Source organism: Macrotis lagotis, chromosome 7 (genome assembly GCF_037893015.1).
Source record: "Macrotis lagotis isolate mMagLag1 chromosome 7, bilby.v1.9.chrom.fasta, whole genome shotgun sequence".
NCBI lineage: Eukaryota > Metazoa > Chordata > Mammalia > Peramelemorphia > Peramelidae > Macrotis > Macrotis lagotis.
The window spans coordinates 134095469-134112374 of NC_133664.1; the positions used below are offsets into that span (position 1 = coordinate 134095469).

General features: G+C 32.7%; 1 pseudogene; it reads left to right on the forward strand.

The window, feature by feature from the left end:
* Window positions 1-13450: 13450 nt before the first annotated feature.
* LOC141493837 (GTP-binding nuclear protein Ran pseudogene) lies at window positions 13451-14100 on the forward strand (annotated as a pseudogene).
* The last annotated feature ends 2806 nt before the right edge of the window (window positions 14101-16906 follow it).

Consider the following 16906-nt stretch of genomic DNA (forward strand, 5'->3'; position numbering starts at 1 on the left):
CATTATCATCATCATCATCATTATTATCATTATTATTATTAGTTATTACTATTTTATTTTGGGTTTTTCGGGGGGGATTTTGCAGGGAAATGGGGTTGGGGTGGCTTGCCCGGGATAACACAGTTGGGTGATTGTTGGGTGCCTGGGGCCAAATTTGGGCTTGGGTCCTACTGGATCCAGGGCTGGTGTTCCATCCACTGTGCCACTAGAGTACACCTACTAATATCATTTTTATGATTTTTAATTTTAATTTCAATTTTTTTCTTTCTCCTTTCCTTTATAACTCATGCAGGTCTATATTTTGGGTGGGGGAAGGGAGTATTATGTTTCTTCTTAAACAAGAATATTTTAGTAATGCATAAAATATCATTTGTACAAAATAAAAACAAACAAACAAACATATAAATAAATAAAAATCAGATGGGGCACACAGAAAAAAAACCCTTCCAAATCTGACAAACAATTCAGAAAAATTTTCTCTTATGTATCTCTTTCCCTAATCCTAATTCTTCATGCCAAAAATTACTAATTTGTAAACATGTTTATCAAAATATATATGTAAAATGCTAACCTGACTGTTCTCTGCTGGGGATAGCAGGGTAAGAAGGGAGGGTGGAGGGAAAGTTTGTAAGTTGTAAATATGATTACACTTATGGAAGAAAATAAATAAATACATTTTTTTAAAAAAAAATTAAAAAAAGGAAAAATATCAAGTTTCTACCATCTCTCCAACAAAGAAAAAGAAAAAGAAAAAAATCAGACTTGGACAAATGGAAAAAGAGATACAAAAAGCCAAGGAGGAGGAGAAGAATGCCTTAAAAATCTTAATTGTCCAGATGGAAAAAGAGTTACAAACGTTCAGGGAAGATTAATATAAAAAAATCAGCAAAGGGAAGTCAATGTCTTTATGAGAAAGCAATAAACAAACAAACTAAAAACACAGTGGAATTAAAAATTGAAAGGCAATGTGAGATATCTCACTGGAAAATTGGGGCAGCCAGGTGGTACAGTGGACAGAGTCCTGGAATCAGGGGGGACCTGAGTTCAAATTAGACATCAGAGATTTAGTAATTACCTAGATGTGTGACGTTGTGTAAGAAACATAATCACATTGCCTTGAATAAATTTTTTAAAAAATTAGAAAAAAATTGATTCAGAAAAGACATTCAGATTAGTTCATTTAAAAATAATTGGACTGCCTAGAGCCATGATCACATCTTAGGCATCACCTTTCAAAAAAAAATCTATCAAGGAAAACTGCCCTGATATTCTAGAATCATCAGGTAAAATAGAAATTGAAGGTATACACCAATCACCCCAAATTCCAAATGCATTTCCAAAATTCCAAAATGAAAACTTCCAGGTAAAGAATAAAATATTGCCAGCAGCCAAAAGGAAAAATTCAATTATCACGGACCCACAGACAGGATAATAGAATTTAGAGGGCGGTAGAATGGGATAAGTCATTTCACATAAAAAAGGTAAGATAAAATGTTTGCATTGGAGTGTAAGAGAGGGAAAGAGAGGGGAAGTGAATAAATATTACTCTTGAATTTGGCTTAGAGAGGAAATAACACAAAGAGTTAAATGAGTATAGACATCTACATGCCTTATAGAAAATTAGGAGGAAAAGAGGTCAAGAGAAAGAATGAAGGAGAATAGAAGAGAGGGAGGATTGTGGATGAAGCACAATAATTTTGAGGAGAGACAGAGTGAAAGGAGAGAGAGAGAGAGAGAGAGAGAGAGAGAGAGAGAGAGAGAGAGAATAGAATAAGCAGGAGTGGGAAAGAATAATTACCTAGCTGTGTGGCCTTGGCCAAACCATGTAACCCCATTGCCTTGCAAAAACCTAAAAAAATATTTATTTAAGGCAATGGGGTTACGTGACTTGCCCAAGGTTATACAATTAGGCAATTATTAAGTGTCTGAGGCCGAATTTGAACTCAGGTCCTACTGACTCCAGGGCCAGCACTCTACCCACTGCACCATCTAGATGCCCACTTTTTCAACAATTCTTATCAAATAATTAATCTTAGATCTAATTTATTCATTTTTATTTTTTATACTTTTGACTTATTTTACTTTTTCAATTACATGCATAGTTTTCAAAATTCATCTTTTTGTAAGCTTTTGAGTTTCACATTTTTCTTCCTCCTCCCCATGACAAATAATCTAATATAGGCTATGCAAGTAAAATCATATTTAACATGTGTCCAAATTAATGATGTTTGAAAGAATACTCAGGACAAAACATAAAGCAAGTTTTAAAAAGTGAAAATAACATGTTTTGATCTGCATTCACAATTCTTAATTCTTTCTCTGCATGTGGATGGCATCTTTTGACAAAGTATTTTTGAATTACCCATCACTGAACTGCTGGCAAGAGATGAACCCATCATAGTTGTTCATCACATGATGCTATTGGCATTTTTAAGTAAAAAATGCAATAAACTTCAATCTGTATGCAGATATCATTAGTTCTTTCTCTGGGAATGGAGAGTGTTCTTTATTATAAGTCCTTCAGAGTTGTCTACAGTACCAGAAGTGCTGAAAAAAGCTAGGTCATTCACATCTGATCATCCTCCTCTTTTATTGTTTCTTAGTATGCAACATATTTAACACTGCATCTGTTAATATATATCTTTCCAGATTTTCCTGGCAGCATTTAGCTCATCAAATCTCTAATATAGAACACTTCAAACACTTCCTAACTTATAGACATTCCCTCATTTTCCAATTCCTTGCCACTAGAAAAGCACTTCTATAAATATCCTTTCAGATATAGATCCTTTACCTTCCTGTTTTTCATCTCTTCTGGAAGACAGATTGATTTAATAGTGGCATTACTAAGACAAAGAGTATACATGATTTCATAGGCTTCTGATCACACTTCCAAATTGCTCTACAAAAATAGATGAGTCATTTCACAACAATAGTGCCTTAATGTCTCATTTTTCCTAAAATTCCTTCAATATTTGTCATTTCCCCTATCCAGACAAGTAGCCAAATCTAATACAAGGTTCTAAATTACAATTCTCCTGGAACATCTTAATTTACATTTCTCTAGTCAATAGTTAGTGCAGGGGCAGCTAAGTGTTGCAGTGTATACAGCACTGGCCCTGGAGTCAGGAGGACCTGAGTTCAAATTGGATCTCAGACACTTAATAATTGCCTATTTATTGTGTGACCTTGGACAAGTCACTTAATAACTTCATTGCCTTATAAAAACAAAAAAGGACTTTTTATTATGATAATAGCATTGATAAAATTATCTTAAAAGTGTTCATTTCTTTTGTTCTTTTTTCAATTGTGAATGACTCTTATTTTTTTTAAATTTGACTCGGTTCTCTAAGTTTGAGAAATGTGCTCTTTATCAGTCAAATGTGTTACAATATATTTCCCTGACAGTTACCATTGATAACACTTATTTCCTTCCATATGGTATTTATTAGGAGAAATTTAATATCTCTAAGTACTTATATATAAAATGGAGAAAACTGGGAATGCATCAAAAAAGCTAGAAAAAGATCAAATTAAAAAAAAAAACTTTGCCAAAATTCAACACCCACTCTTTTTTAAAAACTTCAGAACTATAGGAATAAGTAGTGCTTTTTTAAAAAATGATAAACACTATCTATTTAAAACCATCAGCAAGCATTTTCTATAAATGAATACATTTTAAATAATATTAGGAGTGAAACAAAGATGCCAATCATCACCATTATTTCCCAGTTTTGTAGTAGAGATTTTCACTTTAGCAATAAGAAAAGAAAAATAAATTAATGAAATTATACTAGGTGATGAGAAAACAAAAATCTCTATGGAGATGATATATGGTGTATTTCTAGAACTCTAGAAAATCAACTAAATCCTTGAAACAATAATTTTAGCAAATTAGCAGGATATAAAATGGACCAACATAAATCATTTAATACAATTGACCAACTAAGCACAGCTGCAAGAGACAGAAAAATAAATTCTATTTAAATTAACTTTAGACAACATAAAATGCTTGGGCATCTACCTGCCAAGATAAATTGAGAAACTATATAATCAAAATTACAAAACACTTTTCACAAAAATAAAGTCAGTTCTCAACAAATGGAAAAATGTCAAATGCTCATGGGTAGACCAATGACAATTCTACCTAAATTAAATTGCTTGTTCAGTTCCATACCAATCAAACTATCAAAAATTTATTTTACAGAGATAGAAAAAATAGAAATAAATACATCTGGAGAGATAGAACATCATGAATATCCAGAGAATTAATAAAAAAATGTTCAATGGAAAGTGGCCTAGTCATATCATACCAGATCTAAAACTACAGTATGTAATAGTCTTCAAAACTATCACGTATAGGTCAAAAAATAGAGAAATGCATCAGTGGAATACATTGGGTACAAAAGAAATAGTAACAAATAACTATAGTAATTTTTTGGTTGATAACCCCCAAAATCTAGCTTCTGAGATAAGAAATCACTTTCACAAAAACTGCTGGGATGACTGAAAACAGTTCATACCCTAAAGAAAGAGAAGTTAGAAATAGGTACAGGCTTTAGACAGAAAGTATGATACCATAAATCATCTAGGAAAACAAAGAATAATTATCCATAACATCCATGGAGAAGAGAGGAGTTTATGATCAAATAAAAGATAAAGATCATTATAAATTACATTAAATTAAAATTATTTTGGACATTTAAAACTAATTCAAAAAAGATTAGAAGAAAAATATAGAAAGCTGAAAAACATTTTCATTGCTAGTGTTTGTGATAAATGAATCAATTCTAAAATATACAGAGAATTGAGCCAATTTCACGTGACATGAATAAGCAGTTTTGAAATGAAGGAAAGCTATCTTTAGTCATATAAATTACTATAATTCATTTATTGGAAAATTGCAAAAACATAACAATTCTGAGCTACCACCTCATACTAATCAGATTAATTAGAGTGCAAAATTAGAAAAAGGCCAAGATGGCAGAGAGAAGACAGACACTGTGCTAAGATCTCTTGCTTTCCCCACTCATAAATAATATGAAACAAGACTCTTAACAGAAATCTGATTAACCAAACCCAGAAAAAAGAAGTAGGAGAAGAACATCTACCTCAAGATTTATATTTGGTGATTGTTGATGAGCCAGAAAGCAGTGACCCTGCTGAGAGGGCTGAGAGCGCAGCTCGTCAAGAATGAGGTGTTGACTGTGGGAATCCCAGTTCAGGAAACAACTGGGACACTGAGGAGTTGGCTGTAGAACTGACAATCTGGGGCTTAGTGGAAGGGCTGGAGGGCTAGTTCCAGTGCAGGAGAGTTTCGGGCATCAATCTGTAGGACTCCTATGGTCTGGAGGACATCAGAATCCATACTTTCATTTCAACTTCCAAGAAGCTTAATTCTTCCAAGAACAAATACAGTAACAGCCCAACTCTTGCCCCACCTCCAATAACTTGGAGTTATTAAACTCAGTGAGTAAAACCTTTGTGTAACCCAATACCAAACATCTGTGAACAAGCCCCACCCCCAAACAAGATCTTAGGAAAATGAAGAAAGGCCAGACAAAAGGGGGATCGAGAGAAAAATTCCTTGAAGGTAAAGATGCTAATTCAGAGAGAGATTTAAAATCTCTGAGGAGAATATGGCTTGGTCTCCAACAAAGTAAGATTCCTTGCAGAAATCAGGATGGAGTTTAAAAATCAATTGGGAAATTTGGGGAAAGGAAACTAAAAGAAGATTAACACCTTACAAGAAAACAAATCCTTGGAAAGTACAATTGGACAATTGCAAAAAGAAAATAATTCACTCAAAACCTCAATTGGTCAAAGGGAAAACTCTTTCAAAAATAGAATTGACCAATTGGAGAAGGAGTTGCAAAAGATAAATGAAGAAAATTCTACTCTTAAAAAAAGAATGGAATCTGAAGAAACTAATGACACCATAAGACAAGATTTGTGTTAAAAGCAAAAGGTCAAAAAATAGAAGAAAATGTCAAATACCTCTTCAGGAAAAGCACCGACCTCAAGAATAGATCAAGAAGAGATAAACTAAGAATTATGGCTCTTCCTGAAAACAGTGAAGAGAAAAAAAAAAATCTGGACTTTATATTTCAGGATTTAGTGATAGAAAGCTGTTCTAATATCATGGAACCAGAGGGCAAAATAGTTATTGAAAGAATCCCTCCAGAAAGAGACCCTAAAATGAAAACACCATGGAATATTGTGGTCAAATTGCAGATCAAATAAAAGAGAAAATCTTGCAATCAGCCAGAAATAATTTACATACCAAGGAAGCACAGTAAGGATTATGCAGGAACTTACTGCATCAACATTAAGACTTCCAATATTCCGAAGAGCAAGGGAGCTTGGAACACAGAAAATAAAGACTAACCAGCAAAAATAAGTCTTCATTTCCAGGTTAAAAGATGAATATTTAACAAAATGGGAGACTTCCAACATTTACTGATAAAAAGACCAAAGCTAAATAGAAATCTGGATTAAAACAGGAAAATCAAGCGAGGCAAGAAAGGTTAAAAAAGGGGAGTAAAGGGAAAAAACTGCTAGCCAATAAGATTAAACCTGGATATATCCCCACCTGGGGTAAAGATTCTCATAACTCTTGAGAATTGTAATTGTATTAGAGAGAATATTCTTGGCCAGAAGTGAGAGACACTCATGACTTTTATGTGACTCAGATTGAATGATTTAAAAATAACAACTCCTTAAAAAGGTAGACAGTGATTGGAGGATTGAGGAGACTGAATGGGGTAAATCTCATTACATCAAGATGTACAAAGGATCTGTATCAATAGAAGGGAAGAAGGGAGGAGATAAGAGCAACCTGAATCTTACTCTCATCAGATTTTATTTAAAGTTAACATACAAATCCGCAGTTAATAAACTTATCTTACCTTTAAAGTGTTAAAAGGGGCAAAGGGGAGGGGAGAGGAATGGGAGAACCAACATAAGTAAATGAAGGAAGAAGGGAAAAAGGAAAGGGAGAAAAAGGGGAGGGGTGTTTGGATATTGAAGGGCAAACAAACAAAAGTCGGTGGTATTCAGAAACAAAATACTGGGGAATATGGATAATATGAAAAAGGGGAAAAATACAGAGGAAAGATAGCATAGAGAGCAATAAAGGGTTAGTAATTATAACTTTGAATGTGAATAGGATAAACTCTCCCTTAAAACACAAGTGAATAGCAGGCAGATTAAAAGCAAAAATCCTATAATTTGCTGCTTACAAGAAACTCATTTGAACTAGAGATACATATAGACTAAAGGGAATATGCCCAAGCACAATATATTTTGCTTCAACTGAAGTGAAAAAAACAGGGGTAGCAATCCTTATCTCAGATAAAGTATCTGAAAAAATAGATATTATTAAAAGAGATAAGGAAACAACATCCTTCTAAAAGATACCATAGACAGTAACTAATTTCAATGCTATATATTTATGTACCAAATGGTATAGCATCCAAATTCTTAAAGGATAAGTTGAAGGAGTTAAAGGAACACACATATATATCAAAGCTCTACTAGTGGGAGAACTCAATCTCCTGTTCTTAGATTTAGATAAATCTAACCCAAAAATTAACAAGAAAGAAGATAAGGAGGTAAATAGATTGTTAGAAAACCTAGATATGATAGACTTATGGAGGAATTTGAATGGGTAGAGAAAGGAATATACTTTATTTTTTCTGCAGTACATGGCACTTACACAAACATTGACCATGTACTACAGCATAAAATCCTAATAATCAATTGCAGAAAGGCAGAAATAATGAATACATCTTTCTCAGATCATAATGAAATAAAAATCACATTCAACATGGGTTTAGGGAGATATAGACCCAAAAGTGATTGGAAACCATTTTAAAGAATGAGAGGATCAGACAACAAATTATAGAAAGTATTAATTATATTATCCTAGATAAAGACAATAATAAAACAATGCATCAAAACACATGGGATGCACTCAAGTAATCTGCCAGGGGATATATTATATCTGTAAATGCTTACATGAATAAATTAGAGAAAGAGGAAATCAATGAACTAAATATGCAACTAAAAAAATTAGAGAAAGAAGAAATTAAAAACCCCCTTTTAAGGACCAAATTAGAAATTCTAGATATTAGAGAAATTAATATATTTGAAAGAAATTAAACTATTGAACTAATAAATAAAGCCAAGACTTGCTTTTATGAAAAAAGCAATAAAATTGACAAAGCTCTGGTCAATTAGATTTATAAAAAAGAAAGAAGAAAACCAAATTCCTGGTATCATAAATAAAAAAATTAAACTCACCACAAAAAAGGGGTTTAGTAAAGTAATAATTTGGAATCTTTTTATCCAACTCTATACCAATAAATTTGATAATCTGAGTGAAGTGGTTAAATATATACAAAAATGTAACTTGCCCAGGTTAAATGAAGAGGGAATTAAGTAGTTAAATAAATCAATCTCAGAAAAAGAAATTCAACAAGCCATTATTAACCTTCCTAAGAAAAATCTCCAGGGCCAGATAGATTCCCAAGTGAATTCTATCAAAATTTAAGTAACAATATTTCCAATTCTATATAAAGTCTTTGGAAAATTAGGTGTAGACAGAGCTCTGTTCAACTCTGTCTAACTCTTTCTATGACATCAATATGGTGCTGATACTTAAACCAGGAAAAGATAAAATAGAGAAAGAAAATTATATACTAATCTCCCTGATGAATATAGATGAAAAAACCTTAAATAAAATATAAGCAAAATGACTACAACAAGTTTTCACTGGGATGATACATTATGACCAAATATGATTAAACCCAGGAATGCAGGCTTGGTAAAATATTAGAAAAACTGTTAGTATATTTAATTATATAAATATTATATCAATTATGTCAATGATAATAACAATAACAATCGGAAATCATATGATTATATAAATAGATGATTAAAAGGCTTTTGACAAAACACAGCACCCATTTCTACTAAGAACACTGGATAGCATAGGAAAAAATTGACTGTTCATTAGAACAATCAATATCTATCTGAAACCTCAACAAGCATTACATGCAATGGGGATAGGCTAGAAGCATTCCCAATAAGATCAAGGGTAAAACAGTGATGCCCTTATCACCACTTCTATTCAGTATTGCATTAGAAATGGTAGATTCAGCAATAACAGAAGAAAAAGAAATTGAAAGAATTACAATTGGGAAGAAAGAGACAAAAATTCTCATTCTTTGCAGATGACATGGTGTAATACCTAGATGATCCCAAAAAATCATCTAAAAAACTACTTGAAAGAATTAGCAACTAGAGCAAATTAGCAGGATATAAAAGAAACCCTCATAAATCTTCAATATTTCTATATATGACTAGAAAAATGCAGCAATTAGAGCTACAAAGAGAAAACCCACCAAAAGTTACTTCAGACTACATAAAATACCTGGGAGTCTACTTGCCAAGGCAGACTCAGAAACTTTTTGTAAACAATTATAAAACACTTTTCACACAGTTAAAAACAGATTTAAATAACTGGGCAAATATCAACTGCTCATGGATTGGCTGAGTTAAAATAATAAAAATGATAATACTACCAAAAACAAAACTATGTGTTTAGCAACCTACCAATCAAAATTCCAAAAAAACTACTTTAAAGAATTAGAAAAGTTGTAAGTAAATTTATATGGAGAAATAAAAAAGCCAAGAATTTCCAAGGATTTAATGAAAAAAAGTGCAAAAGAAGGTGACACAGCCCTAACAGATCTAAAATTATATTTTAAAGCATCAATATTGGCTAAGAAAAAGATTGGTGGATCAGTGGAATAGACTAGGTAAAATAGCAGGAAATGATCATAGTAAACTGCTATTTGATATACCCAAAGAGTCCAGATATTGGAATAAAAATTATATCTTCAATAAAAACTGTTTTGAAAAATTGAAGTTAATAGGGCAGAAATTTAGATTAGACCAGCACCTCATACCCTATACCAAGATAAGATCAAAATGGATAATGAATTTAGACAAAAAAACCCTCCAATATTACAAGCAAACTGCTAGATCAATGAATAGTTTACCTATCAGATCTTTGGAAAGGGAAGCAGTTTAAGATGAAAAAAGTGATGTAGATCATCAAAAACAAAGTAGATTGTTTTTTTTACATTAAATTAAAAAGCTTTTGCAATGACAAAACCACTGTTACCAAGATCAAAAGAAATGCAACAAATTGGGAAACAATTTTTGCAACTAATATTTCTGACAAAGGAATTATCTCTAAAATATACTGAGAACTGAGTCAAATTAAAAAAAAAAACAAGCCAGTCCCCAATTGAGAAATGGTCAAACAATATGCAGAGGCAATTTACAGATGAGGAAATAATCCATTGCCATATCAAAAATTACTCTAAATCACTACTTATTAGAGAGATGCAAATTAAACTATCTCTGAGGTACAACCTCACACCTCTCAGACTGGCCAATATGACCATAAAGGACAATGATCAATATTGGAAGGGATGTGGTGGAGCTGTGAACTCATCCAACTTTTATGGAGAGAAATTTGAAACTGTGCCCAAAGGACAACAAAAATGTGTATACTCTTTGATTCAGCAATACCACTACTGGGCCTATACCCTGAACAGATTAGAGAAAGGGTAAAAACATTACTTGTACAAAAATATTCACAGCAGCCCGGTTTCTGGTGGTAAAGAACTGGAAACTAAGTGAATATCCTTCAACTGCAGAATGGCTTAACAAACCGTGGCATATGTTCCTCATGGAACACTATTTTTCTATTAGAAACCAAGAGGGATGGGAATTCTGAGAAGCCTGGAAAGGTTTGCATGAACTGATGCTAAGCAAGATGAACAGAACCAGAACACTGTACACCCTAACAGCAGCATGGGAATTATCAGACTTAATGGACTTGCTCATGCCAGCAGGGCAACAATCAGGCACACGTTTGTGGTTTCTGAAATGGAGATTGACTTTTGTATCCAGGGAAAGAATTGTGGATTTGAACAATGACCACAGACTATAACCTTTGATTTAGAAAAAAAAGTATTCTTATTTTGTAATTTTGCTATCTCTTATACTTTATTTTTCTTCCTTAAGGATATGATTTCTCTGTCATCACATTCAACTGAGACCAATGTATACCATGGAAACTATGTAAAGACTAACAGACTACCTTCTGGGGTGGGGGTTGAGGGAAGCAAGATTGGGTGAAAATTGTAACATTCAAAATAAATAAAATCTCTCTAAAAATGATCAGTGTTGGAGAGGATGTTTGAAAACTGGGATACTATTAAATTGTTGCTGGAGTTATGAACAAATATTTTGGAGAACAATTTAGAATTTTATAAGAAGGGAAATTAAACTACATGCCCTTAAACCAAGCAATGTCACTGCTATGTCTATATCCTAAAGGGATCATAAAAAGGGGGAAAAGACCCACATGTACAAAAATATTCATAGAAGCTCTATTAGTAGTGGCAAAGAATTGGAAATTGAGGGATGTCCATCTATTGCGATAAATGAATGAGATGGAGTGCTATTGTTCCGTAAGAAATAATGTCTGACTCTACTTCAGAGAACTTGGATGAATGGAAGCTGAATTAAGTGAGTGGAACCAGCATACATGTAAACTCCCATATTGTGAGATGCTCAATTCTGAGGAAGGCGACTCTTTACAGCACTTCAGTAATCAAGGACAATTCTGAGACCTATTATGTAGAATATTATCTACATCCAGAAAAATCAAAAGAAAATAAAACAAAATTATGGAGTGTGAATGGAGTCTGGAAATAATATTTTTCAAAATTTCACAGTTTTTCATTCTTTCCCATGTTTTACCATTTAGTTCTAATTTATCTTTCACAAAATGATTAACATGGACATATTTTAAATATGATTATATATGTACCACTTATATCAGATTGTTTCCTACCATGGGGAAGGTAGAGAGAATGGAGGGTTGTTGAAATTTGGGGACCTCAAAAGCATGCAAAAGATTTAATATAGAAATCTACTGTTGCATTTAATTGGAAAAAAATAATGCAATAAATATAAGTTAAGTGAAAGCACAAAATTGGGAAGAGAGTTGAGATGTTATTCTTTTAAAATGACCTTTTTTTAATAACATTCTGCATGTTTTAGGGAATATCTCCAATGAAATTGAAATAATAATAATAATCTATATTTGTTTCATTTTAAAATTTAAATAGGCTTTTATAACTTTTTAATTAAAAACTCCTTTGTGGATTATAGGTGATTGGGGGTACATAAACACAAAGTTTACTCATTTTTTAAAGCTTACAAATAGTATAGGAAGGTAATGGCCTCAGAGTTTTCTCTTTAGGTACTGGATAAAATTTTTATAAGTTACTTAAAGCAATTATTAAATTAAAACTTAAAATTGAATCCAACTCATAAAATTGATATATGATAATTGATTTTATGACCTTGAGGTCAGATAGATTTGTCTAATAATAAAAATTGCTTTTTTCTGTATAATTTTGTATTTTATTGTAAACCTAAGTATTTGAAAAGATAAAAATTTATATTTGATACTAATATTGGATACATTGAATCCTAGTACTTTTGATCTGTGGGGCAATTCCAGTCATGATCAGTTGCAAATCCTCACTTTATAAACACAAAGATTAAAAAAATCAAAATGACAGTGATTTTTTTTCAGCTCAATCCAATTCAAGTCTATATTAATAGTAAGCAACTAAAAAATAGAAAAAAGAATAAATTAAAGATCCCCATTTAAATACCAAATTAGAAATTCTGAAAATAAAGGCACTGATTAGAAAAATGGAAACCAAGAGAACCATTAATCTCATAAGTAAAAATGAGTTACTTTTATGAAAAAGCCAATAAAATAGACAAACCTTTGATCAATCTAATTAACCAAAAAAGAAAGAAGATAACCAAATTACCATTATCAAAAAAGAAAAGAAAAGGGTGAGCTAACTGCCAAAGAGGAGGAAATTAAATAGATAATTTAGAGTTATTTTACTGAACTGAATTAAAATAAATTGGATAACTTGAGTGAAATGGATGAATATTTTAAAAAAATACAAACTTCCAAGATTAACAGTAGAGTAAATAAATTACTTAAGTAACCCCATTTCAGAAAAAGAAATTGAAGGAACCATCAATAAACTTCGTAAGCAAAAGTCTCCAGGAGCAGATGGATTTGCAAGTGAATTCTGCAAAACATTTAAAGAACAATCATTTCCTATTCTACAGAAACTATTTTTTAAAAAAATAGGAGAAGGAGCTCTGTCAGACTCCTTTTAAGACACCAACACAGTGCTGATACCTAAACCAGGAAGAGCTAGAATAGACAAAGAAAATTATAGGTGAATCTCCCTAATGCATATTCATGAAAATAACGTAAATAAAAACTTAGCAGTCAGGTGGAGACTGAGATGCTTCTGGAAGAACCATCATGATGACTGCCCAAGGAGAACCCCAAGTACAGTTCAAACTTGTATTAGTTGGTGACGGAGGTACTGGAAAAATCACATTTGTAAAATGTCACTTGACTGGTGAATTTGAGAAGAAGTATGTAGCCACCTTGTGAATTGAAGTACACCCCTTCGTTTTCCATACTAAAAGAGGTCCCATTGAATTCACCGTATGGGATACAGCTGGGCAAGAGAAATTTGGTGGTCTGAGGGACGGTTATTACATCCAAGCTCAGTGTGCCATTATAAAGTTTGATGTAACATCAAGAGTTACTTACAAGAATGTACCTAACTGGCATAGAGATCTGGTACGAGTATGTGAAAATATCCCGTGTTGTGTGGCAACAAAGTGGATATTAAGGACAGAAAATTCAAGGTGAAATCAATCGTCTTCCATAGGAAGAAGAATCTCCAGTACTATGACATTTCAACCAAAAGTAACTACAACTTTGAGAAGCCCTTCCTTTGGCTTGCTAGAAAACTTATTGGAGACCCTAACTTGGAGTTTGTTGCCATGCCTGCTCTTGCACCTACAGAGGTTATCATGGACCTAGCACTGGCAGCACAGCATGAGCAGGACTTGCAGATTGCTCAGACAACTGCACTCCCTGATAAAGATGATGACCTGTAAGGGAATGAAGCTAGAGCGCAGCATCAGAGGTCTAGTTTTATAGGCAACTGTCCTGTGATATCAGTGGTGTAGTGTGTTTGCCACTTTATTATATAGCTGAGCAGAACATGTGTTGAATCTTTGGGATGCTGAAGGAGATGAATGGGCTTCGGAGTGAATGTGGCAGTTTAAAAAAATATAATTCATATTTTGGACCTGCGTATTTAGCTATTTTGGATCGCAATTACATCCCCTTGAGTTTCAAATATAAGACTGCTGCAGTCCCATCACAATATTCAGTGGTGAATCTTGTTTGTAACTGTCATTCCTTTTTTGTTTAGGTCATAATAAAGTTGTATTTCCAATAAAAAAAAACATAGCAAGACTACAGCAAGTAATGGCTAGGATTGTACACATTGATCAGGCAGAATTTATACCAGGTAGGCAGAAAGAAAGCACTCAACCTAATTGAACAAATCAAAAACCAATAGAAATCATATGATTATCTCAATAAATGCTGGAAAAGCGTTTGATAAAATACATCTATTCTTTTAAAAACATTAGAAAGTTTAGAAATAAATGGTATTTTCCATCATATAATAAATTGTATCTATCTAAAACCATCAACAAATCCAATATATAATGGGAATAAACACAGAGCATTAACAATAAAATCAGGGGTCAAACAAGGATGCCCATTATCTTCATTACTAGTCAATACAATATTAGAAATGATAGCAATAAGATAAGAAAAAGAAATTGAAGAAATCAGAACTGGGAATAAGGAAGCAAAATTTTCACTCTTTCCAAATGATATGATGGTCTACCTAGAGAACCCAAGAAAATCATCTAAAAAACTTCTTGAAACCATTAACAATTTCAGCAAAATAGCAGGATATAAACAAACCCATATAAATCTTCAACATTTCTATATATGAACAACAAAGCCCAAGAGCAATAGATAGAAAGAAAAAAAATTCATTTAAAATAAATGGAAACAACATTAAATACTTGGAATTCTACCTTCCAAGCCAAACCTAGAAACTGGTTGAACACAATTATAAAGCACTACTCACCCAAATAAAGTATGATCTAAATAACTAAAAAAAATATTAAATGATCATGGTTAGATTGAGCTAATAAAAAATAAAAATGACAATTCTACCCAAATTCACTTATTCAGTGCCAAAACACATCAAACAACCAAGCAACTACTTTAATGAGCTTGAAAGAAATAGTAACAAAATTCATCTGGAGCAACAAAAAGGTAAGGGAACTGATGAAAAAAATGTAAAGGAAGGTAGCCTAACTCTACCAGCGCTAAAACTATACTGGAAAGCAGCAGGTTTCAAAACTGGCTGGTACTGATTAAGGAAGAGTGTAATGGATCAGTGGATTAGGATAGAATCAAAAGGAACTGCAGTAAATGACTACAGCAATCTATTCTTTGGCAAACTCAAAGAACTTGTGGAATAAGAGCTCACAATATGACAAAAATTGTTCAGAAAACTGGCAAAAATTGGGCATAGATCCATAGCAAACAACATATACCAAAATAAGGTCAAAATGGATACAGAATTTAGGCATAAAAAGCATTACGAAAAATAAATTAATAGATCAAGAAATACTCTATGACATCTTTGGATAGGAGCTAAATTTATGATCAAAGAAGAATTAGAGCACATTATAAACTTCAAAATGAATAATTTCAACTATATTAAATTAAAAAGTTTTGAATTAATAAAAATCAGTGCTGCCAAAATTAGAAAGGAATCAGAAAGCTGGGAAACAATCTTCATAACTAGGAGTCCAGTTTACAGTCTCATGTCTAAAATATATAGAAATTTGCCTCAAATTTATAAGGTCACAAGTCATTTCCCAATTGATAAATTGTCAAAGGTTATGAACAGACAGTTTTAAATGATGAAATTAAAGCTATATATAACAATATGAAAAAATGCTCCAAATCATTATTGATTGGAAAAATGCAAAATAAAACAACAATGAAGTTTCATCTCACACATATCAAATTGGCCTAGATGAGAAAAAGGGAAAATGATCCTGGAGCAATTGTGAGAGGACTAAGAAATTGATGCATTGCTGGTGGAGTTATGAATGGATTCACCCATTTGGGAGAGCAATATGGACCTAGGCCCAAAGAGCAACAAAACTGTTCATACCATTTGACCCAGTTGTAAAAGTCCTACATGTACCAAAATATTCATAGTAGGTCTTTTTAGAGTGGCAAAGAATTGGAAATTAAAGGGATGCCCACCAATTCGAGAATGGCTAAACAAGTTATAGTACATGAATACTATGGAATACTATTGTTCTGTAAGAAACCATAAATGTTGGATTCTAGAGAAGCATGAATGACTTATGGGATCTCATGCTGAGTGAAGGAAGAAGAACGAAGAAAACAGTATACACATTACCAACAAAATTGTGAGATGAACAACCTTGATGGAAGCAGCTCCTCTCTGCAGTCTAGAGAGCTAAGACAGCTGTGTTAGACTGGCTATGGACTGTATTATCCACACCCAGGGGAAAACAAAAAACACACACAAAAGAACCAAAAATCTTCAGAATCTGATGAACACTCTATTGAAATTATCTCTTATGTATCTCTTTCCCTGAATCCTAGTTCATAATATTGAAAATTACTAATTTGCTAACATATTTGTCAAAATACATGTAGAGTGCTAACTTGACTGTTCACTGCTGAGGTGAGGGGCTGGGAAGGGAGGGTGGAAAGACATTTTGTAAACTTAAAAATAAACACGTGCATATGGATAAAAATAAATGAATAAATTTTAAACTGCTGCAC